Source organism: Rhynchophorus ferrugineus, unplaced genomic scaffold, assembly GCF_030347505.1.
Source record: "Rhynchophorus ferrugineus isolate W39M unplaced genomic scaffold, kcgeb_rfMv2 rfM4, whole genome shotgun sequence".
In the NCBI taxonomy this organism is placed as follows: Eukaryota; Metazoa; Arthropoda; class Insecta; order Coleoptera; family Curculionidae; genus Rhynchophorus; species Rhynchophorus ferrugineus.
This window is the reverse complement of record NW_027472583.1, coordinates 28,025,942-28,050,894: the sequence shown is the minus strand read 5'-3', so window position 1 is coordinate 28,050,894 and position 24,953 is coordinate 28,025,942. Positions and strand designations below refer to the sequence as shown.

At 32.0% G+C, this 24,953-nt stretch overlaps 1 long non-coding RNA gene across 1 annotated transcript in view; it reads left to right on the top strand.

Moving 5' to 3' along the window:
• LOC143194775 (uncharacterized) overlaps positions 1 to 24,953 on the top strand; it is a 427,558-nt gene that overhangs the window by 134,684 nt on the left and 267,921 nt on the right. Inside the window, exon 3 of the long non-coding RNA XR_013005379.1 lies at positions 12,254 to 12,339. This is a non-coding gene — a long non-coding RNA (uncharacterized LOC143194775). The remainder of the gene's footprint in view (positions 1 to 12,253; positions 12,340 to 24,953) is intronic.

The window sequence follows — 24,953 nt, the reverse complement described above, 5'->3', positions numbered from 1 at the left end:
ACTTGTAATGCAACTCCGTATCAATTTAACGCCGAGGGAACAGTTTAAGAAGAGTAAACATACATTATCTGATTCTAATAATGCTTTCGTCAGTCTATTTCTTTGATTTCAATTTTTCTTGGCTTTATTGATTTAATATAATTACCATATCACTCTAAATTGTTTTGTCAGATTTGAATTCAACCGATTATTCAGCAAAAGTACTTCATAATAATTAAAGTCACTCATTTGAAAGTAGGTAGAGCTTTATCACGTTCGTTCATCAAATGTCAACTTCTGTTCAGTTTATTAATTACGTGTTTTTTATGGAGAAGTGCATCTATTTGAATACCATGAATGGGTAATGAATTGGTATATGGTAAAGAGTTATTTATTGTAGATATCAGAGACTTTTTGAATAATTTTGAACAGAACTACTTCTTATCCAGATATTCAGAGTCTATCTTAATAAATCACTTTTTAACAACTACTTTTTAAGTATTTGGCAGTCGATTTAACAGATCAATTAAAAAGTCTCCGGCCTGACACATAGATGGCGCTACATGAATTAAATCCATATGTTTTTTGATTAGCCCTAATTCTCAAAAGATGCGTGTATAAATTTGACAGCTGTCGGATTATTAGTTTGTGAATTATAGCATTTTGAGTGAAGCAACTTTTGTTATTGTGAAAAAAATTGATAAATATAAATTTCGCGTATTGATAAATTATTACTTTTTGAAGGGAAAAATAGAGTTGAAGCAAAAACTTAGCTTGATATCGAGTTTCCGGACACTGCTCCAGGAAAATTAACCATCAATGATTGGTATGCTAAGTTTAGACGTGGTGAAATTAGCACCGAAGATGGTGAACGCAGTGGACGCCCAAAAGAGGTTGTTACCGACGAAAACAATAAAAAAATCAACAAAATGATTTTGAATGACCGTAAATTGAAATTTAATGAATATTTTAACTTTTAATTTAACCTTTAATTTTTAACTTTAAATTAAATAATCACCCTAAAGATATCAACTGAATGTGTACATCATATAATTCACGAATTTTTGGGTATGAGAAAGCTCTGTGTAAAGTGGGTGCCGGGCGAGCTCACTTTTGATCAAAAGCAACAACGAGTTGATGATTCGGAGCAGTATTTGGAGATGGTAAAGTCTAATAAACCCGAGTTTTTGCATCGATATGTGACAAAGGATGAAACATGGTTCCATAATTTCACTCTAAAGTCCAATCAAATGGACTACACACGATGAACCCGCTCCAAAGCCTAGGAAAATGCAACAGTCGGATGAAAAAGTTATGGCGTCTGTATGTTGGGATGCGCATGGAATAATTTTCATTGACTATCTTGAAATAGGAAGGCCCATCAACAGCGACTATTACATAGCGTTATTGGACCGTTAGAGCAAGAAATCGCCGAAAAAGTGCTGCTTCGCCAAGACGATGCACCGTGTCACAAGTCAGTGGAAACGATGGTAAAAATCTATGAATTGGGCTTCAAATTGCTTCCTCATCCACCGTATTATCCAGATCTGACCAAAAATGGTATCGAAAAGTTGAAGGGTCACTCTAACCAGTGGAGGAATCACCCTTGAAGAGAATTATGTTTAATAGAAAAACTAATTTTTCCAAAAAGATGTGTTTTACTATGGTAGGCCGGGGACTTTTCAATTGACCTCTTATTATTATCTGGACATATTTGCAAGAAACGGAACGTAGTATAATTTATCAATCAACTTTGGATATATTAGATGGTGGGGTCACAAAATTTTGGTAAAATTGTTACTGGTGATGTAAGTTACATCACTATAGTGAACATAGTGCTTGTTGATAAAATGTAGCAACATTTGATAGTCTAGGTTCAAGATAGAGGAGCAAATTGATATTGTTGTTAAAGCCAAGATAGAACTCTATAAAGACTTTTAATCTATGACAGGAAGAATAATTATGGGCTTATATGCTATTATTTTTTATTCTCGATAATAATTGCGATTTCGATAAATAAATTTGTATTATAGTGTAGATATTTAAACTATGACTATAATGGACTTATACCATAACCCTGTTTGAAAAACATGCTCAAAAATAAAGGCAAGTTACGATACTACGTATATGAAGTTGAAATTAACAATTTGCAATTAGTCGGAATGATATAAATATGTTTACTAGAACTCCTTAAGTAAACAACTTTGTTTTTCGCACGAAAAGTTTGAGACAATAATAACTCTTATCGATGACAATTTATTGGCTTTTGTGCATTTTTTAATCAAATTTTATTTAAAAAATTGTTTATTACGATTTTACATGTTTCCAGATTATAAAGACAGAGTAATTTATATATATCGTTCAGTAACCGAAATAAGTGATCATGCGGTCAAGTTTCCTGAGTTAGTTTAGCAATGTGATTGAAACACCTTAGCATTCTTATGCTACCTATGGTATCTGAAATATAATTAACATTAGTCGTGGAAGTGTATATCAGTTATTATCTCACAGACAATTATCTTATGTTGCGGTAGAACATATAGAGATCGCGAACAGTGTTTTATTTAGTACGAAACGCTGAAAATGTGAAGCAAGCGTTGAACATTTAATGAATATTAAAAACAATTGCTACTGGACAACGGCGTAATACGTGGGAGACACTCAGGGTCTATCATTTGAAGTAAGGTTTATTTAACATAGCGGTTTTATTGAAGCAAATTTGCAAACTATAGTTAAAGGGAAATAGTAATTTGGGAACTCATAAATATTCTTGGAATAAATGGGTTGCATCAGAGTAGATATTTTTCTGCGAATTATTTCAGCAACGTAAACAACTCTTAATTTAAGCTTGAATTCATAGAAACTAGTGCATAGCGGTATAACGGTTTTATGAATATACGAATAACGGGAACAACATGTAATAGCAAAACAGTTCTAGTTGAGATAGCTAGATGTATCTTAATCGATACGGATTGGAAGAAGACAAGGAAACATAAGAAAAATCTATTAACTTGATAAAGGTAAGCAAGTTAGTAAATAAAAGATGGTTTAATTGATTAATAATTATAATAATTATAATTGAGAGTTGATGGTTAGAGTTATTCAACAATAATTATTTAATGTAACGTAAAATTATCTTTCATGCGACAGCTAAACGTTTATTTCCATCTGTTGCGAACTAATGGTGAATAAGTTCAACTATGTTTGAAGCACATATTTGTATATATTTATTTGTATAGTTGCGAGTAAAATGTCAAAAATTGTATATCACTATTAAAAAACTAAAATGTAATAATAATATAATGAAAAATAAATTATAATAGAAAGCATTGCCAACGCTGTTGTCAATTTACGCTTTTCTTCTAGTGTTCTATAAAGAATTATTAAAGTAACGAAATTATGTTAATGTATCCTTGAGAAGCGGGAATTATACGGCTGCTGCTAGTTGGTATGCCCACGTTTATGACCTCCACCGCTCATTCCATCCTAAATATTGAGATGGTCACGGATACTACTAGAATATTTGCCAATTCCCATCATGGAAAACGCCAGGTCAGGCTTAATACGGAAGCATATACACTTCTAAATATATATGATGTCAATACACATCTCCATCGGTGGAACATACTTTGTTGTATATATTGTATTTAGGTTAAGGCAGAAATAAATTAACGGTGAGTTGTTCAATATATATTTTTTAAAATTATTATCTAGTTTTAATAAATAACATTTAAGAAAATGTTAACATGCAACTCCCATTTAATGGCAATAGTCGCTGTATTGAATTAGAATCAGCAATTATTGAAATCTGTGATATTTATCTGTGAACCTTTAGAATTACTTCTGGTACAATAATATACTATGTTTCCAGAACCATATCAATTAATAACAGTCGTTAAATAATAGCACTTTTTCTTTATTCTTTTTCTTAACCAGACATCTTATTAAGTCAAAAGCTGATTTCAAAAATATAAATATCTTGCAAGGACAAAAATCAGACGATTCTTGTTATTCTCAAATTTTGCTAATCTATGTTAATCTATCTTGGTTAGGATTGAACCAGTCACTTTCCATTTTAATATAGTTTCAATTGTAAAAACAACCAGCCACTTAATTTTAACGAACACTATCCTTTATTTAACTTTATAAATGAAAAAAGCCTTTCCTCAGCGAGGTTCGATCTCGGTACGTTATTGTCGGCGAGTTAATTTTTTTAGAGCGCACGACTACCCGTTGGGTTTGTTTATATATTTTGTGTTACCGATCTGATTGCTTGATTTCGGCGTTTCTCATTTTATTAGGATATATTTAGTCGTAGAGTGTATAATTAACATACAAACATATTAGGCCTAACAACAGATTATACAACGAAATATTTGTTAAATTAGATGGCACTGAAGTGCATTTTAAAAATAATTTTGAGCTTAAAGAAATCAACCGAAAAATATGAAATTTATATACCATAGACCAATATATAGATATGTATAAAAAACTTATCTTACGATTTAAACCTTGACATCCTCCGCACAATCCCTTTTAATAATCGTTTGATCCGTATTCCTTTCAGTTTCATAAAATCCACCCTATCCGCACAATACTTGAACGAATCATCGTCCGTACCATAAAGCGGTCCTGAAGAGAGAAAAACACGCCGCCCTTCCCCCTCCCGTATCATTTAACTTTTAGCAAAGCCGCCATAACCGTTTTATTCTTGTCTGTTTTTCTCCGGTGGCATATAAAACGTGACAAACGATTCTTTGGTCGCGTTTTGGGCCGAAACCTCCGGTGATAATAATCCTTTTGTGAGATGAGGATGGGAGCGACGTCCTCCCCGATGGAAAGCGGCCGGAAAATTATATGTGACGTCTCGGTTCGAGTTAAAAACGATCGTAAATTGCCCGCAAATTGAGAGCTACAGCTCGGCGACGGGGGCTATTCATTAAAGGTCGAGTTTTTCCTGGGTTTGGCGGCGTCGAAAGGGGTACCTTTTCTCGTTTTCGTTCGGGACTTCATTTGTAGCCAGCAGAAAAAACGGAACGTGCGATTTCGTCCGAGTGAGAGAGGAAAGAGGAATTGTATTTTGATCTACTACTGTGGTAATTTGAGGACAATAGAGAGAAACGGACCTTTGTTTTCGAAAGATAAAACGCAATATAAAGAAAAACTTGACCCTATTCGGCTAATATGTACAGTGTTTTTTTTTGTAGGAAATTCGATTCTCGAAAAATATTTTATTTAATTTTAATTTTTATTGAAATAATGTGATATATTTAATGAAGTTAGATTTAGTTATATATGTTATTGCATTAACTGTTAAATACTTTAATATTTATTAATGCTTCACAATATTTACAAAATTACATTTATATAATATTTCTTCTATTTGTCCTATGTGTCCCATCTATGAAAATTAAGTATTGTATTGGAAATTATGTTGCTCTGTTGTAAACAACCTGACAATCTTTAAGGGTTCATATAGTATAATTATTATAATTTGTGTTTGAAATATGTATGTATGCATTTCTAAAGCCATGAAAGAAACCGAAATTGCTTTTCCCCTGACTAGTATGTAGAGTCAAATATGAGCAACAGGTAGCTATAATTCCCACGAACAGTTTATTTACTTCATATAGTATCTATTATTTAAAAAGGTTTATATTAAGCCCCACTATCAGATAGAATTCAATATTATTATAATAAAATCGTAAAAATAAGTTGGGTTTAAAAATATTATATGTCGATCAGGTACTTCTTATAGTATTATAGAAGCCAAGAAAAATGGTTCTTTTTTATTTTTACGAGCAAGCACTGGTTTTGAGCCTTTAAAGGCGGTTATTCCTACAGTTGGTTGAAAGCAGGCAGAATATTATATATTTATATTATAAAAGAGAGGTGCATAAAGCATAGCCAAACACTAAAATAATTATAAATAAATTTATTTGCATTAAAATGTTAAATTTAAAAAGCTGAAACTTACAATTAATTGACAGTTTCTACAATTTATTAGAAAATGTATCAGAATATAAAAACAATTTTATTTAGTTTTAATTTTTATTACTTTACTACCTGTGCCCGAGATATGTTGCAATGCTACGTAAAATAAAAGTGTTTTTGGATATACAATATTTTTTATTTTCCCACCTGGTTCATACCCATATAGGTAAACATTTCACAAGGCACGAGAAAACCACCTGCTGTTGTATATCTGAGAATAATGGATTTTTCAAATTTCTATATACTTGTCTTTGTGTTTGACTGATGGTTATTGCAAAATGGGTTTGATCTCTAATAGCATACGTGTCGGAATAATTGCAATGCGTGGTTATAGTATCTTCTCTTTTAGGAACCTTATCCCTTTTAATTGTAATTGGATGATATTATATTTCCGTTGATATGTTTAATACAATTAATCATACTTTTTATTAACTGAGTCTGGAGCTGTTGTAAAGCCGCGGTGAACTGATATTCAGGAGAATAATGGTAGATATTTGTTAATATCAAAACAATCGTGGGCCGTTACCAAGCAAGTTGGTGATTTTAGTATTTTTACGCGATATTATCTAATGAATCATATTGTCTGTGGTTGGCACCTTCCTCCATAGATTTGTAGGAAATGTCACAAATTGTTATTTTCCTATTGATTGTCTTATGTTTCTCTTAGTTTTTTAAAACATTCAGGCGATATGTTTTACCTATACATGCATATGGGCTTTATTTTTGCTTAATTTTTGTACGACATTAGACTAATAATATGAGATGTGAGATGTTTTCATCTTCTTATTTGTTTCTCGATTATACAACTGAAAGAATTATCCGAAGGAAATTTTTCTTGCCTACGCTTAATAAAATAAGTCACAGCGGACATTCTAACCGTTTAATAACATACTTTCTCATATAAATGATACTTGTAAAATTACAGCTTCGTAACTTATTTTTCGAAAATAAAATAATATATTATATGCTTTTGACATAAAATATTACAAACGCCAAATAAAACACTTTTCTATCATTAACCTCCATTATATTAAGACGATGACTAATTTCGACGTAAATAAACGAGTCTACGTAATGCGTCAGACCAAATATAGATAAAACGATCACATCATATAAAAATCCAGAGATTATCGAAGTTTTCGCAGAAAACAACGACGTTTGTATTCTAAGATTGTTGAATAATTATTGATGTATCTATTGATAATATCGCAAAAATATATCTATATCATCTCCTAAAACCATTCTCTTAGAAACCAATATATTTCCACATTAACGAAATTTTTTTCGTCGCATATCAAAATGATTTTTCTTTTTCAACATGTCTATAGAACTCGTCACTGAATATTGGTGTAATTTGCTCTGGGTTGAAGGTGATGTTGATCTTCACTCAAATATGAAAATGAATATAATTTGTATAAATCCAAAAATTCTGTTTCACTGGGTAAATACAATAATTTTGCGATTGTTAATTACTCTCATTAGTACAGAAGTTCATAGTTTAAACCAGCGTTTCTTTCTATGTTTATCTATTACCTATTTTTTATTTATAAGTTATCAATATTTTATCATTATGAGGATAACTAAAACACGTTTATTAGTTAGTAGAATCTTACAATCGACTGTTGTCATTAGATGCTGAGATTATTATAGATTAATGATTGATTTTATTGATATTAGATGTAGTATAAAATTAGTTTTATATATGAGTGTGAGTATTTAGGTTCGTCTATAAAATCGACATCTTTGAATTAAGAAGGAGAAAACCAAGTCCCGCACTATCATTTACAGAAACATTCATCACAATTAACACTAAACAACTTTCGATGAACGAGAGTTTTTTCGTAAATAAAAAAATAAAATATGATGAAAATTTCCTTTTGGTGTGAGAGCGCAATAAATTATAATATATTAAACGAATAACGCGGCCTTTAATTTTAAAAAGGTCTACAGGCTTCACCTTCTAAAAGCTCTAAAGTCTGACCATAAAATAAGTATTACTAGAAAGATGTGATTATTCTATGGAGTAGTCTAGATATTTTAAAAATCGATTTTGACGTTTTCAAAGTTTAACACTTTAGGAATCAGTGCTTAAAATTTTTTTTGAAAAGTAGCGCGGCATGTAAAAACTAAATTTTAAATGAGCTCTTTTCGAAACTACTTTTTTTGTAGACGGTTGACACAATATCTCAAGTTCCACCGAGTCCATTTACTTAAAAGTAGTTGTGAACTAGGGACGTCGAAAAAGTATCAATATAAATTTTTTTACTTAATTTTAAAATTCATCAAAAGATCAGTACTCTTTAAAATATTTAGATAAATATATATTTTTTAAGACTAATATTTCAAAATGTTTACTTTATCTTAAAAATATCGAAATTTTTTATACTTGTTGCAAAAAATATATCAATATCTTTTTCTCCGATATATCGATATATTGAAATTTTTAAAAAATGTCGAAAACGATATATCGATATTTCTATAAATATTCTATATTTATAGAATTTATTAATTTTCTATATCTCTTAAAATATCGATATTTTTGTCGGTGGGTCGGCCACCCCTAGTGTGAATCTTCTCTACAGATACTTCATACGAAGTAAAACTTGAAGCTCTCGGCTTGGTTGGCGCAGTGGTACAGACGATAGGACGGTCTTCCTACTGTTGCGATAGTCGTAGGTTGGAATCATGTTGCCGCATGGTCGTAAATTTATGTTTGTGATTGTCCTTAGGCAAGAGTGCAAAATTCGACAGGGAAAAGATCCCGGTCACGCCAGTAACCAGGCTGAGTAAGACCGAATGTCTTCTGGGTTGATCTCCAAGTTGGTCACTCTCCAGTTGATAGGCTTAATGTCGATGACCAAGATTTGGAACACACGTTAAACAGTAGCTTCAGTTTAATATATAACAGAAAAAATTAATACCTAAAATTTGATTTATAATTTAAAAAGAAATCGGAAATGTAAAGAACAGTAAATAATATCTCGTTATTCAAACAATCATAGATTTTCGAGAAAAAGATTGTTCTGTTTTGTACGCTAGTAGCATTTTTCTAGATTCAAAATTTTTTGATTAGCATTCAGATAACTAGGAATGTTATAGTTTTGGCGCGCCCACCATTTCTTTTGAGGCCTCCCACTTCACCAGCCCGTAACATTCTTTTATATATTCTATAAACCTCTAGCATAATAAAAATCCAGTAAGGATTGGATAGTAAAATTATTACTTTTTTAGTTGACTTAGAAAATTACCTAAAGTTCATACTTCATGGTCTTTAAAGCCATTATGAAACAAACTGAAATTTTCCCAAAATGTTATATATTTAGTAATGAAAGTGGTAAAATACAACGAATACATTTTAAATATGTAACGTTAAATTAATGAAAATACATATATAGGTATATGTTGTATTAAAAAAAAATTAAAATCTCTTATTTTTAGCTCCATTTCATTTCATAAATGGCTTCCATTAATTTTTTTTATTTCATTTTCTACCCAATCAAATCGATTTCGGTTGTAAACAATTAACCTTGAAGCTGAAAAATCATCGTCATTTACAGTCATTACATATAAAAATCGGTGCCTTTAAACTGAATGCGAAAAAAAACTACAAAAAAAATCATCCCACTCCTCTGTCGATCCACGAATCCATCGACGAATTAATGGATATGTATTTTTCATCCGGTCCTCCTCTTCTCCCGCCGGTATGGAAGGTCGTCAATAACTTTTCAATCACTTGTTCAGGTCTCGTTTTTTCTTTGAGTTTTTTTTTGTCCAGATAAACGCACAAAAAAAAACGAACAACAAACAAGCACTTCGCGCGTTTTAACCTAGTTTTTTCGTGTTGTTTTCTGATTTGGGATAATGTAATGGGGTTTTCTAGGCTAAAACCGACGATATCTCGTTGTGGATAATCCAATTTATGTTGTACCCATGTCAAGAGTGTATTGTTTTAGTCTCGGAATGTTTGAAAACTGGAAAGATTAGATTCGATTTTTCCACTATGATGTTTAAATAGTTCCAGAAATTTGATTATTAATTATTGATAATATATACCCGAAAATAGTCTTTAGTACTAATTAGTGATCGCCCATTGGTCGAAATTCGACCAAAATTATTAAGTTAATTAATGCTCATATTATAGATTAAAATGTTGCTACTAAAATTTGTTTTGGCATTATTCTCAACATAAGATCAGAAATATATTTGATATATAACATTAATTAAAGTATGAGTTACTGAATATTAAATAAAATAGTAAATAGTCACGAGAACAATAAGAACTTCAGTGTATTAATATATATATATATATATATATATATATATATATATATATATATATATATCATATAAAAATCCAGAGATTATCGAAGTTTTCGCAGAAAACAACGACGTTTGTATTCTAAGATTGTTGAATAATTATTGATATATCTATTGATAATATCGCAAAAATATATTTATATCATCTCCTAAAACCATTCTCTTAGAAACCAATATATTTCCACATTAACGACATTTTTTTCGTCGCATATCAAAATGATTTTTCTTTTTCAACATGTTAATAGAACTCGTCACTGAATATTGGTGTTATTTGCTCTAGTGTTGAAGGTGATGTTGATCTTCACTCAAATATGAAAATAAATATATTTTGTATAAATCCAAAAATTCTGTTTTACTGGGTAAATACAATAATTTTGGGATTGTTAATTACTCTCCTCATCCCTCATTAGTACAGGAGTTCATAGTTTAAACCAGCGTTTCTTTCTATGTTTATCTATTACCTATTTTTTATTTATAATTTATCAATATTTTATCATTATGTAGATAACTAAAACACGTTCATTAGTTAGTAGAATCTTACAATCGACTGTTGTCATTAGATGCTGAGATTATTATAGATTAATGATTAACTTTATTGATTTTAGATGTAGTATAAAATTACTTTACTCTCGCAATCAACAGAGAAAGAATAAATTATTAAGTTAATTAATGCTCATATAATAGATTAAAATGTTGCTACTAAAACTTGTTTTGGCAATATTATACATAAGATCAGAAATATATTTGATATATAACATTAATTAAAGTATGACTTACTGAATATTAAATAAAATCGTAAATAAGTGTATCAAATATAAGTGTATATTATCTTTAAAGTATATATGTTATAACATAAATAAGGAATAATGCATGAATTATTATATATATATATATATATATATATATATATATATATATATATATATATATATATATATATATATATATATATATTTAAATGAAATATATAAATCAATCAATTTTAATTAAAAAATTTATATTAAATAAAAATATTACAATCATTAAAGGAATTATTGACTTTTAATAACATAAGTCTATAAATTAAATAAATGAAATAATGTCATATAGTTACATATGTTATTGCATTAACTGTTAAATACTTTAATATTTATTAATGCTTCACAATATTTACAAAATTACATTTATATAATATTTCTTCTATTTGTCCTATGTGTCCCATCTATGCAAATTAAGTATTGTATTGGAAATTATGTTGCTCTGTTATAAACAACCTGACAATCTTTAAGGGTTCATATAGTATAATTATTATAATTTGTGTTTGAAATATGTATGTATGCATTTTTAAAGCTATGAAAGAAACCGAAATTGCTTTTCCCCTGACTAGTATGTATAGTCGAATATGAGCAACAGGTAGCTATAATTCCCGCGGATAGTTTATTTACCTCTTATAGTATCTATTATTTAAAAAGGTTTATATTAAGCTCCACTATCAGATAGAATTCAATATTATTATAATAAAATCGTAAAAATAAGTTGGGTTTAAAAATATTATATGTCGATCAGGTTATAGTATTATAGAAGCCAAGAAAAATGGTTCTTTATTACTAGGAAACAAAATGCCAATTGCATAAAATTTTACGAGCAAGCACTGGTTTTGAGCCTTTAAAGGCAGTTATTCCTACAGTTGGTTGAAAGCAGGTAGAATATTTAATATAAAAGAGAGGTGCATAAAGCTTAGCCAAACATTAAAATAATTATAAATAAATTTATTTGCACTAAAATGTTAAATCTAAAAAGCTGAAACTCACAATTAATTGACAGTTTCTACAATTTATTAGAAAATGTATTAATATATATCTATTATATAAATCCAAATGTATCAGAATATAAAAACAAATTTATACTATTTTTAGAAAAATCATTAGTTTATAGTTTGTAGTTTGTAAAATTATTTCTGAAGTTCCATTACTCGTTTTTCTAGATTACCGGTGGTCTGAAGTTTGGCCGTGGTCCTCTGCGGGACAGTGTGTTTTAGTTCTGCATCATCAACCTCGTGTAAAAGTACAGGTATGTTTCACGAGTTTATTTGTTGAATGAAACTTTCCACTTGCCACAGGATCGGGTGATTTAAAAGTAAACATATAACGTTTTGTGCGCTTGGAAGCTCTTCACCGAGAGTTTCAGTCAAAATGTAATAAATAGTTGTTTAGAAGTTTTTCACAAAAATATATCTTTTAGTATATAGAAGGAATATAGTTTATTTTATACATTTTCTCTTTAAACAGCAACTTTTCTTGTTGCAAGCATTCATCAAAATTTATTCAAATGGTAAACTTTTATGTTATTTTGTTATTACGATATTTCTATGCATGTTAACTTCTTAGGGACTTCATAAAAATACTTTTTCATCTGAGAAAAATTAATTAATTTTTTACCATCTGTAAGTCCAATTATAAATAGGACTTGAATGTTAGAAGTATCTTTCTCTACTATGTATGAACAAGTAAGACACAACAACGTCAAGAATTGTCTTCGTCAAGAATAAGATCATATGTAAGCGTCAATGACGGTAAATACAATATATCAATGAAAACTGGTGGGGATTAAACCAAATATTTTGTCGATGAGACTCTTAATTTGGCCCTCATTTTAGCATCTAAACTAGACTAATCGTCTAATATCAAAAACGGAGATCACGATGCGAAACATATCCTTTTATTAGAAAATTAAATTATAAAATAAACTGTAATAATTTTTTTCATGTAATCAGGTTTTTTCCTATGACATCTAGTTAAAAGCACTTATCACTCCAGGCATAACAAACAAACAACATATTTTATTATTGGTCCAGACAAAGGTTTCAGCTTTTCTTCAACGTTTAGGATAAATATTTCTTTTTTATTTATTTTTTATATATTTAGATATGTAGATAATTTTTTTAAATAAAAAGGAATTTTATCCTGTAAAAGCTAATTTGTGAATGAATACCACCTCACTGTAACCCAATGTGGTGGACTCATGACTACCTGTATGTTATACACTAATATGGCACATTGGCGAGACAAATACCTTTAACACTATATAGACAGGAACAACATAGATTGTTGATTCATATTTTTTATAGTTGAACTACGTACTCATCATTTTCACACCATCTATAAGATATTTATAAAGGGTTGATAAAAAGTAATTCCAGTTTCTTATGGTTATCAAAGCAAATTTATTAATGTAAATATCAAATATTATACAATGTTATATGTGTCGTTTTGATCGAGTACCTTTTGATACTTTTCTTTGTGGTAAAATAATAATTTCGTCACCATGGTGTTTGTAAGATGTCTGGTTAAAACTCTTTACTGTAGCATAGCGGATCCAAAAAAAAACTGAATCAAGTGATTTTTGAAAACATATTTTGAAGCCATCTAGGCAAAATTCACCCTCCAATCTCTATTTCGGAGCCTCTAAATATGTGGTCTAGCATTACCATTCTAATTCACCAATTTCGTAATTTCTTTTATATCGTGCTGCATTTGTATGACTCTTTGGCAATAGAGAGGCTAATTAATGGTTTTGCTATATTGGACTAGCCCACAGTTCCTTTCTAATTTTCATAAACCTTTAATATCACCTTTCTTGGCGTCAGTATCGGCTCTGCAAAAGTTATATCCTATAAGATCCAAAATTTTATTATTGGTAATCATTCGTTTCAAAAATTGTTCAATGACCTTTAGAACCTTTTTGAACTTTAGCAACGATTCACAAAATGAAACTTAGTCTATTAAATAAAATGTTTCACTGTTGAATTTGAATTGAACTGTATGGTATCGAACTCTAGAACTTCTTTTTATAAATAGTCTTATGATCATTACTTTATGGCCAGTGCTTGGATCCGTTAGGGTCTCATGAGATGGTAGACCATCTCTTTCGAGTTATTCAACGATTGATCTACTGGAGTGAAATTCACCTTTGACATTGAAATTCTTACAAGTATTATAAAATGTCTAGTGCATCAATTTTTAAAACGTAATAGCTTTTGACTGAGCAAACAACAGACACATTATCCCTAGAATGTTCTGTTGGCTGTTACATTAAAGAGCTGTTACATTATTCTTCTCCTTAATTTTGTTTTTTTTTCTATTTTTGTCCTAAATATTTGCCGAATTAATATAAGAGTTGAAAGATAAGCAATTTGAAAATCATTAAAACCTAAATTAATCGGTAATCCGGTGAACTTCGTGTCGCCTACATCTATCTTGCAATTTTTTATGACAATTACGATATCCACCTTGTCGACTATCGAGTATTACAGCCATAGTATTACAATACTATGGCTGTGATATGGTATCTGAATCAATGCTATTTCAAACATTTTGAGTGTGTGAAATGATGTCATTTGGAAGCAACTATTATATTTTTAATGGTTGACCAAGAAGTGGTTAAAATCATTTCCCATCCCAGGAGTAAATCTGGTGGTACCAATTGAGGCAATGGTATTTTTTCAACTGGTATAAAATAGTCCAGTAGATTCATTACTGTATCTGTCCGACAATACTGACAAACGATTGTGATCTCACCAATTGTAACTGATTTGTTGGCATGATAATGTATTTCAGCATTATAGTGGAATGCTGAATTACAGTCAATTTCTTTGTATCGCTCGCTTATTCATTCGCTTCTCTGTCGTGTACTCATTATGTTGTTTTTAATAGGTACGAACTCGTTGCACTCTAAGAGTGCACGTGCACCTGTCCACTTCATTTCCAGTCACTCTCGAATACAATTGTGACATACTACTACGACTATTTTCATATCTCTGACTGGTTAGCAGTGCAGTTGGAACGTGAGGTAGCACGTCGCACATTTGATTTACTTCCATGACCTAAGTTAGGTGGTCTTCTCCTTAATTTTGTTTTTTTTTCTATTTTTGTCCTAAATATTTGCCGAATTAATATAATGTACTGGCAAGATCCAACTAAATCAACGGTTATGATTATTACGCAAATTTGACTTTATTTGATGTAAAGTGTTTACTTTTCGATTCGTGTTGTACAAAATTAATTGATTCGCTTTCGAGACCATTGAATATAATATCAAACCAGCTATAAATAATTTGTTCTGAATTAATTATGAGATATTATGAAAGGGAATGTATTTTTTTTAATCCTTCAATTAACAAGTCGTTTGAAAATTCCCCGGCCTACCATAGTAAAACAAATTTTTTTGGCAAAATTAGTTTTTTTATTCAACATAATTCCGTCCAAGGATGATACACTGATTATAGCCTATTATAGACCCTCTAACTTTTCGACACCATTTTTGTAGTACTTTATCCTTTGCTTCAGAATAGGCCTCAGTTTTGGCGACCACCTCTTCATTCGACGAAAATTTCTTCTGAGCGATCATTATTTTGAGCTCTTAGAACAGGAAATAGTCGCTGGGGGCCAGATCTGGAGAATACAATGGATGAGGAATCAATTTGAAGACCAATTCATGGATTTTTGCCATTGTTTCCACTGACTTGTGACACGGTTCATTGTCTTGGCGAAGCAGCACTTTCTTTTATTTCAAATGCGGCCGGTTTTCGTCGATTTTGTCCTTCAAACAGTCCAATAACGCTATATAATAGTCGCTGTGGTTGGTCTTTCCTTTTTCAAAGTAGTCAGTGAAAATTTTTCCATGCGAATCCCAAAATACAGATGCTATAACCTTGCTAGCCAACTGTTGCGTTTTCCTACGCTTTGGAGCGGGTTTATCGTGTGCAGTCTACTCGGATGACTGTCGATTCGACTTCGGAGTGAAATGATCGAGCCATGTTTCATCTATTGTTACACACCGACGCAAAAACTCGGGTTCATTTCGCTTGATCATCTTCAAATACTGCTCTGAATCATCAACTCGTCGTTGATTTGTACCCACTTTGCAGAGAGCTTTCTCATAACCAAATATTCGTGAATGATATGATGTACACGTTCAGTTGATATCTTTAGAGTGGCTGCTATTTTATTCAATTTCAATTTACGGTGATTCAAAATCATTTTGTGGATTTTTTAAATATTTTCGTCGGTAACAAACTCTTTTGGGCGCCCACTGTGTTCACCGTTTTCGGTGCTCATTTCACCACGTCTAAAGTTAGCATATCAATCTTTGATGGTTAATTTTTCTGGGGCAGTGTCCGGAAATGAAGCATCAAACCAAGTTTTTGCTTCAACTGTATTTTTCCCTTCAAAAAGCAATATTTTATCAACACGCGAAATTCCTTTTTATCTATTTTTTTTTCACAATAACAAAAGTTGCTTCACTCTAAATGCTATAATTCACAAACTAGTGATCCGACAACTGTCAAGTTTATACACGCATCTTAGGTTTTAATTCTAGTAGCGCCATCTATGTATCAGGTCGGGAACTGTTATGCCGGACACCTGTTATATTGAATTTATTCTATTTATAATCTACAAACTTCTTGTTATAAATTAGATATATAGGCACCAAATATTCACAACAAATAACATTTTATTCAATACGAGAAAACGAGAATAAATCTGGTGACGTTAATTTGAAACCGTACTGCGATACAAGAGTTTACTCAGGGACGCTAGGCATTCGCACTAAAATTTTATTTTTCACATTGTCGCCGTTGAGGTAGCTCGTCGAACATTTGGTTGACTTTGACGGCCTAGGTCAGGTTGTCCTCTCCTTGGCATTGGAAATAATAAGAGTAAAGAAAGTTTTCATGCGCCAATTTTTCGCTGTTTGATGATAGTGGCCGGTAGTTTTAACCATTATTCAATATTTCTATTACGCACGCATAGAATTGACATAAGCAACACAAATGTTGATCCTTTGTGACAATGACAGTAACACTTTTATGGGAGAACAAAATTGTTTTTAACATTTTCTTTGGAATCATTCCACATTTTCTAATCACATAAGTCTTTTCTGGATTCTCTCAAATATGTCAAAACCAAAATTAGCTAAAACGGCCTGATGAAAAAAAAGGACTGCTATTTATTTTTGTATATATAGAGATCATTCCATTAAAACATATTCCCACCGGTAAAAGCGCCGGTAAAGGATTACGATGCGCCGTGTTTATAAAGCAATTTTAGTCGTCCGAATTTGAACTTGCCTTGACTTCGTGACCCCAATATCACCAAAAACAAACTGATTTAGAGGTACAAGAGTCGTAGATTAGAGCATTAGTCGACAATCCAGCAAGTTAGTCGACCAAAACGAATCAGGTCATTTCCGGACCTCCATTTATTAATTTATCTTTTCGAGGCTCAACGAAAACTATCGCACATTAATGGTCCCGGCTCCCGCTCTCGACCTGAAAGAGCAAATAGCGTTTCTAGATCTGGATCCGTGGTCCCTTTTAATTCAAGGGGTCCGCCGGCCCTATCGGACCTCCGGAGACTCGGACATCGTTTCAATCTCTCTGCGGCTTTCTACCTCCCCGATAAACTTAATTAATTCAAATAGCTTTTTCGGTAAATATTCTCCGCCGATTCATCCTCCTCCTCTCCCAGGTGCCACGGTACACAAAAACGACTTCTCGTTGGGTTATTTATTATTGGTCGCACGGGTTTATATATAAATTGTGTCGATGGGATATACCGCCGCAAAATAATTTCAAATATACTCGAAAGATCCAGCTAAATCAACGGTTATGATTACTATACAAATTTGAATTTGTTTGATATAAATTGTTTACTTTTCGATTTGTGTGATATAAAATTAATTGATTTGCTGATTGACTGATATATATATATATATATATATATATATATATATATATATATATATATATATACATATATATATATATATATATATATTTAATCTCTCAACTATATGAATTTAGTCGGTAGATAATCAACAAATTTCTTGTTAATTTTGGTATACAGACACTTTAATAACAATTTTCTCCAAATAAGTTCGATGAGAATCGATACATATTTTGTTATAGGTTTCCGGTATTTTATATAGAGGGCGACCTGAGCGCATCGTACTATTGTAGATGACATTTCTTTACATTTCATTCAATGCGGGAATATGAGAGGAAACTTGGAAGTGATAATTTGGGACAGTAAGGCTCCGTATTCCATAAGAAGCTCGCTGACAATGCTCGCTATGCACGAAGAAGGATATAACAAACAGGAGGCAATTTTCGACTGAGTCATGCACATTTTCCCTTATTTAAACTAATAAAGTCTGTAGAGCAAGTATTCTTCAGGCAAGTTGTTTGCAAGCGCATACATTTGTGTAACTGGTGTTGAGAATTTTGCTCAGTTTTCTTGTACTTCGCTCCGTGGTGAAGAAATTCTGTCGCATAAAATTCTGGTTTAAAGAATAGCAAAAGTGTCGTTGTAATATGTGTTGTCATTAATTTTTATGATATATCTCATATTTAATATGACCGTTTAAAAGTGTAATATATATGAATGAACGTAATATTTTACCGCGAGTTGTAATTGTGTTTACCAAGTACATAATTAGGGACATTTTGAAATAATAAGGCCTGTCTTATTATAAACATATACTGAAAAAATTTAAATATATTAACATTATTTACAAAAATCTCACACATGCAGTTACACAGACATCATACAGGAAAATATATTAAAAAGTACCTCGAAACCGTGTATATATAATCATAACAAAATATAATGACAGGTCGAATAACCACATAAATAAGACCAAAAAGCTTATCATTATATACATGCAAAATTCGATAATGAAATGTTCCTTGAAATATGTGATTGTTATTTAAGTTGTGTAATTAATTTTGTGTTTATATTTATATTTATGGATGTACTCATGTGATTTACATGTCACTTGGAAAATAGGGCTGGTTCCTAGGCTGGTGAATGATTTATAATAAGCAGATAGTTCACTAGGAGAAATATTTTCTAACACAAGTTTTCACGTATCCGCAAATCAGAAAATGGAATACATTTGTGTTTTTGCAACTTCTCTATTTTGATCACTTGCTGTCATAGTAGCAACATATTCTTCTTGTCGACTGGAGCCGGAGATCATCTGGCATCGGACAGCTAACATTCCCACTATAAACAAAACTGATTCTATGTACATAATAAAGGTTGCAATAACTAAATAAAAATAAACAAAAACCTTATTTAACCTATCTACTACACGTATTTTATATTCTAATATACACACGATTTAGCTTAATACCAACCTAAACCTATTTATCTATTAGCATATTATTTTAACAACTATCGACTGATCAGTTTGAAGTTGGTACGAGCAACAAATTAGATTTGTTTTGTTCGTAATTCAATTTTGTGTATATGTCACAAAATTATATTATTATTTTGTATTGTTTGAGATCGGCACCGTACTGAAATACCGTACCTACGAGGCTTAAATGTTCGACTACATAACTGAGGAGCGTGTACACTGAGCAATACATACTAGTCGCATTGTTTTCTTTAAATATTATTTTCCCATATTTTAAATCCTTCAGTGGAGTCTAATATTATTTTTCTTTAATCACGCTCCTACAAAGCATGCTGAATAATATCTCTGAACTTTTACTTTTGCATATTATATAATTAAATCCAACTTGCAAAATTAAAATAAATAATGGAATAGATACTCACCTGGATAAGATTTTCCTAAAGGTATTTGAAGTGGTTTAACAATATTTAGAACTAAATGACTTATCCATTATTGCTGACCGTTTATAACTAAAATCTGAACGATATAAGAACAAATAACAATATAATACTTAACTCTATAAATAAAATAAGCGAATAAAAGAAATATAAACAGTATGTCCAAATCATTAGACTTGTATCTTTTCTTCCAACTCTACTTATAAAGTGTAAAATGAATTAATAAACTCCGGTGATATAACGATGAACCGGATAAAACACAAGGAAGTAAAAAACATAAATAAAAACTTTAAATGAATAAGGAATCCAGATACCTAAAATCTTACCAGTTTCATCGCCAAAACAAAAATAGCTACATTCAACTCATTGGATTCTATCGTCTAATCGTCAGCCTCGAAATGCCGCCACCTCAGAAACTGCAAAAAGTGAACAAGTACGGACAATGTGCACTAGTACTGTGTCTAACGGTACATTGTTGTGACTTAAATCTAAATACTAGGTTTAGTCAAATTAGAATTTATCACTAATTCACGGTTGTTGACAAAATCAATGCCTTCTTAAGATTTGTTGTATCGCTTACGAGGGTGATTCTACTTTTTCAAGTTCGGAAACAAAAAGAAGTCGCACGGGGCTATATTTAAGAGGCGCGGAGGAGTGAGTCGGTGCGTTGTCATAGCGGAAAAATTCTTTTTTCTACATGAGGCCATTTATCCTGCAAGTTGGCGTTGAATAGGCCCAATAATTTGGCATAGTACAGCCATGTTACCATTTTATCCTTCCATAGGTAGTCGATGTAGATGTAGATAACTTACGAATCACAAAAAACAGCGGCCATCACCTCTCCGGCCGATAGGACAGTACTCACTTTCTTCGGAGCTCGTTCGCCGGGTGATATCCACCAATTTGACTGTTCCTTGGGCTCTGGTATGTACCAGTAGATCGTCAATCATCGCGCCGACAGCTTTCTCATGCCCAAAATTGTATACAGGGTATCGGTCACTGCAGCCACGCGGTCTTTTGAGATGCGTACTGTTTCAGATATCTCGCGCACCTTCAATCGGCGGTCTGCTAACAGGAGGTCGTGGATATTTGTTATGTTACGCTCTATGGTAGCCGTTTTCGGTGAACCTGGGTGTGGGTCATTAAAAACCGACGTGCGAGCAAAGCAAATTTTTGACAGTAGTTATCGAAGCAGGAGCGTAACCGTACACAGCACCCAAGAGCTCTTTAATATCGCTGCGTGATTTCTCTTGCAAAAACAGGAATCCAATCACTGGTCGATATTGCTCTTTTTACTTTTTTCTGAAATCTGCGGACGCACTCGCTCACACAAGCGGGCAAAACGAAACTACGAGTCCGATTCGACAGAAATTTCGACAGTAGCCGTCTGAGAGAATAAACGATTAGTAAATTCCGCGTAAAGTAAAGTGGCGCCATCATGCGGTGAGGCTAATTACTTATCGGGCCGCTCTCATATGCACATTGGTCTAAGGCATGGCTTCTTTCTCGAAAAATGACTCTATAATAGCTCATCTCATAATACTTCATCTCCTGTATAGGCAAAATTTGTTGGGAATGGGCTAGCCCGGTGAATGCTGCTTCTTTATTTTCTGATGCGATAGAAAATATATTTTGGTGAAGTGATTTATCTATTTTTATTTATTGACCTATACAGTTAATATATTGAATCAACTGATATCGATATATTTCCAATATTTAGTTATATAAGTTGCTCTATATAGGATATAAATATATAACTATGGTGGCCCGCTCTGTTCTATCTAAGACGGTTTCTTCAAGAATACCAGGTGTTAATTCAGCAGGGAAGAAGCTTACAAGGTAAAAGTGTTAAATTTGGAACAAATTTATTACATCATTGGATGGTTTTGAAAAAAAAAACTAGTATTATCTAATTTGCTAAACTATTAGCGGAGTTAATGGATTCTCATCTCAGTTTCGGCTAACTGACGGAGTTGAAGGTACATCGAGGCAGAAACTTAATAATTATACCTCTTCCCTGTTGCCTTGAGCAGAGATTGCTAAAGAACTGGAAGTGTTATTATCTTTATTTGAAAACAGTCAAGAAAAGAGGAAAATGAAGCTGAAAGGACTCGTAACTTCTTGAAATATCATTTTTATTACACTGTCCCTTAATATTATTAAAAAGGAGCGTACATATTGATGAATTTATAATATATTTAATTAAAAGTTCAAATACTTTTAGATGGTTGGAGGTAAGGACGCATAACAAAAAAATGTCTTTCGTTAAATGAACAAAAAGGCATAAACTTTTATTGATAAAATATCATATTTTTAGAGGTACCAGAAAAACGACTAAAGTCTAAAGAAAACAGCCACATAAAAAACTTAATTAAATCAAATAGGTTATTTGGTAGGTATTTTAGTATAAGAAAGGCCGCTCGATATTCGGAATGTACGGATTTATAGATAAAACTGTCTACCAGGATTTCATTAAAAATACTCTTTTAAATTTTATAAAGAAAGTTAAGTATTGAATAACTTATTTTAATTAATTCAGTTTCTTGTCTTTGTATATATGATTCTTTTGCCCGTCACTGAACTTTGTGTGTGTCTACTTATGAGGATTCGAGAATGGCTTAGATTTACAACTGGAATGTGTAAGGGCTGATAGGATTCCAGAATTTTCTCCGTTTAGACATAGTTTTTCGATTACAAGAGTATATCACAACAAAATCATTAATTGGACATTATTGTGAACATAATATGATATTTGTTTTATTTCTGAAATAAATGAAGAAAAAAAGCCAATGTTCGAATAGGATAAATTTTGTTGGGTCCGGTAGTCTTTATGTATATATAATTCTTCTATATAGGATTTCCAATTAAACAGCCAACGTACGTCATCATAATGTTTTGGCATAAAGTTATTGATTTATTTTGACTCTCATGTAACAACTAATGCAAATAAAACAATGAAGCAAAGATAATATTGTAAAATATAATTAATTTGGGATATTATAGCATGAGGTAAAGTTCTTTTAGGCTCGTATGTTGTGATATCCCCTGGATGGCTAGTTGTGTATCCATATAATATATTGTACTTTCATTAGAGAGAAAAATTAACTTTTTATGTTTCGTTTTTGTTACATTCGTTCCTTGTTTGTTCAAGTTTTTTCTACTATTGAATTAACTGATTTCTCTTCAATGCATTTGCCATATCCGTAAAACAGTTAGTATCTATCTTCTCCTCAAACATTCTAACCTAATGCTTATGTATGACTGTGAACAATTATATACATATCTATGCACACAAACCTTTCACCTTCTAGAATAGGACTTTCTACAGTTATACTATATTAATTATATACTCATTTTTAGTTGTTTACGCTTTTATCATCCTTTGTTGTTAATTGGTATTATTGGGTCATAAGCTCACAACAAAAGCGTTTCATTCAGTCTCTCTCATTTTCACTAGCAGAACCACTGTTCCAGTTCCAGTCCAAGTTGGTGTTCATTACCAAGTTGTTAATTTTTAATCCGTCGAATACTTGGGATGCCTTATATCCCTCAAAGAGCTGCATATCGATACTTTCAAGATTAACAGTTTTCTCTAAAATAATTGTGTTAATTATGTTTATTTGGAAAAAAAACTGCTCATTGTTTTTACATATTTCACAAATTAGATCTCGAATAACGCAAGGTGATCTTCATTCGTCACCCGCTTTGTATCGTGTTGCTATTTGTATTCACCCACTACACTATCACAGCTTATATTAACCTTAAGTGCAGCTTCGACACATTAATAATATTTTCAATAAAACTGCAACAACTTAATATTTAATAGTACCTCTCTAGGATATCTTACTGGCAAGATAGGTGATAAGATTTGGCATTTTCAATCAGAGTAACCAATCAGTAATATTAAACAGTAGTTAAAAATGTAGCAAAACAATTTTCGCCTTTATTTATTATCACTAATGTTTTAAATTAACTTGCAAACATATGACAACAGTGTCGACCACCATCAACGCAAATCAAATTTTATAGATTGATTCGGTTACATGTTCCGACACATAAGGCAGCATCCTGTCTCTTTTTATCTAAGCCTACTAAGTTCCATTTCCAAGCTTGCTGAAAGAGCTTCTTACAAACAATATCACCAAAGCCTTTGACAAGGTTTGGCATGAAGGCTTAGTGGCGAAATGCATCCGATTAGGTCTATCTGATGACCTAACAGCACTTATCAAATCATTTCTGTCAGGACAATCGTTCCAGGTGAAGATTAAAGATGTTCTCTCTAGCCGGAAAGCCATCAACGCAGGGGTTCCACAAGGCTCCCCCCTGGCACCCGCTCTATTTAATATTTTTCTTTCAGATATCCCTAGGAGGCCACAGGTTGAGGCAGCTTTTTACACAGAGGACACTGCTTACTTTGATTCTTCAAGAGTAGCACCGCACATTCGTAGCAGGCAACTCGATGAGACGGTCCAGTGGTTACATTTCCGGAGGTTGCAGGTTAACCTACTCAAAACCCAGGTCATCTTCTTCCATAAGAAGTGTTTTGCACCGAGAATTTCGCGTCTTAAAATCGAAAACGCTGAAATCCCATGGTCAGAAGAAGCCACCTATCTCGGTCTTGTCTTCGATCGCAAGTTAAGGTTGAATTCCCACATTCAAAGTTCCCTCCATAAAGGTCAAGGTATTGTTAATTTGCTGTTTCCGCTTATCAACCAGGCCAGCAGGCTTCCTCTCTCAATAAAATCTCTCCTGTACAATAAAATTGGTCTCACCTAGCCAAGTGGAACGTCTTCAAGTCTTTCAAAACAAAATTCTCAGGAGAATAATCAATGCCTCCTGGTTTGTCAGGAACAAACAATTTCATAGAGAAACAGACGTCCCCCAAGTTCACGATTTTATATCCAAGCTCTACTCGAGATATTTCTCCACTCTTCGTCTCTCGGACAATAGATGTATTACCGAGCTGACCGATATTTTAGGCCAATAACTCATTCGGCTCTTCGTGGCCTTATTCTATTACAGCCGATATTTCCCCGTCGTGCT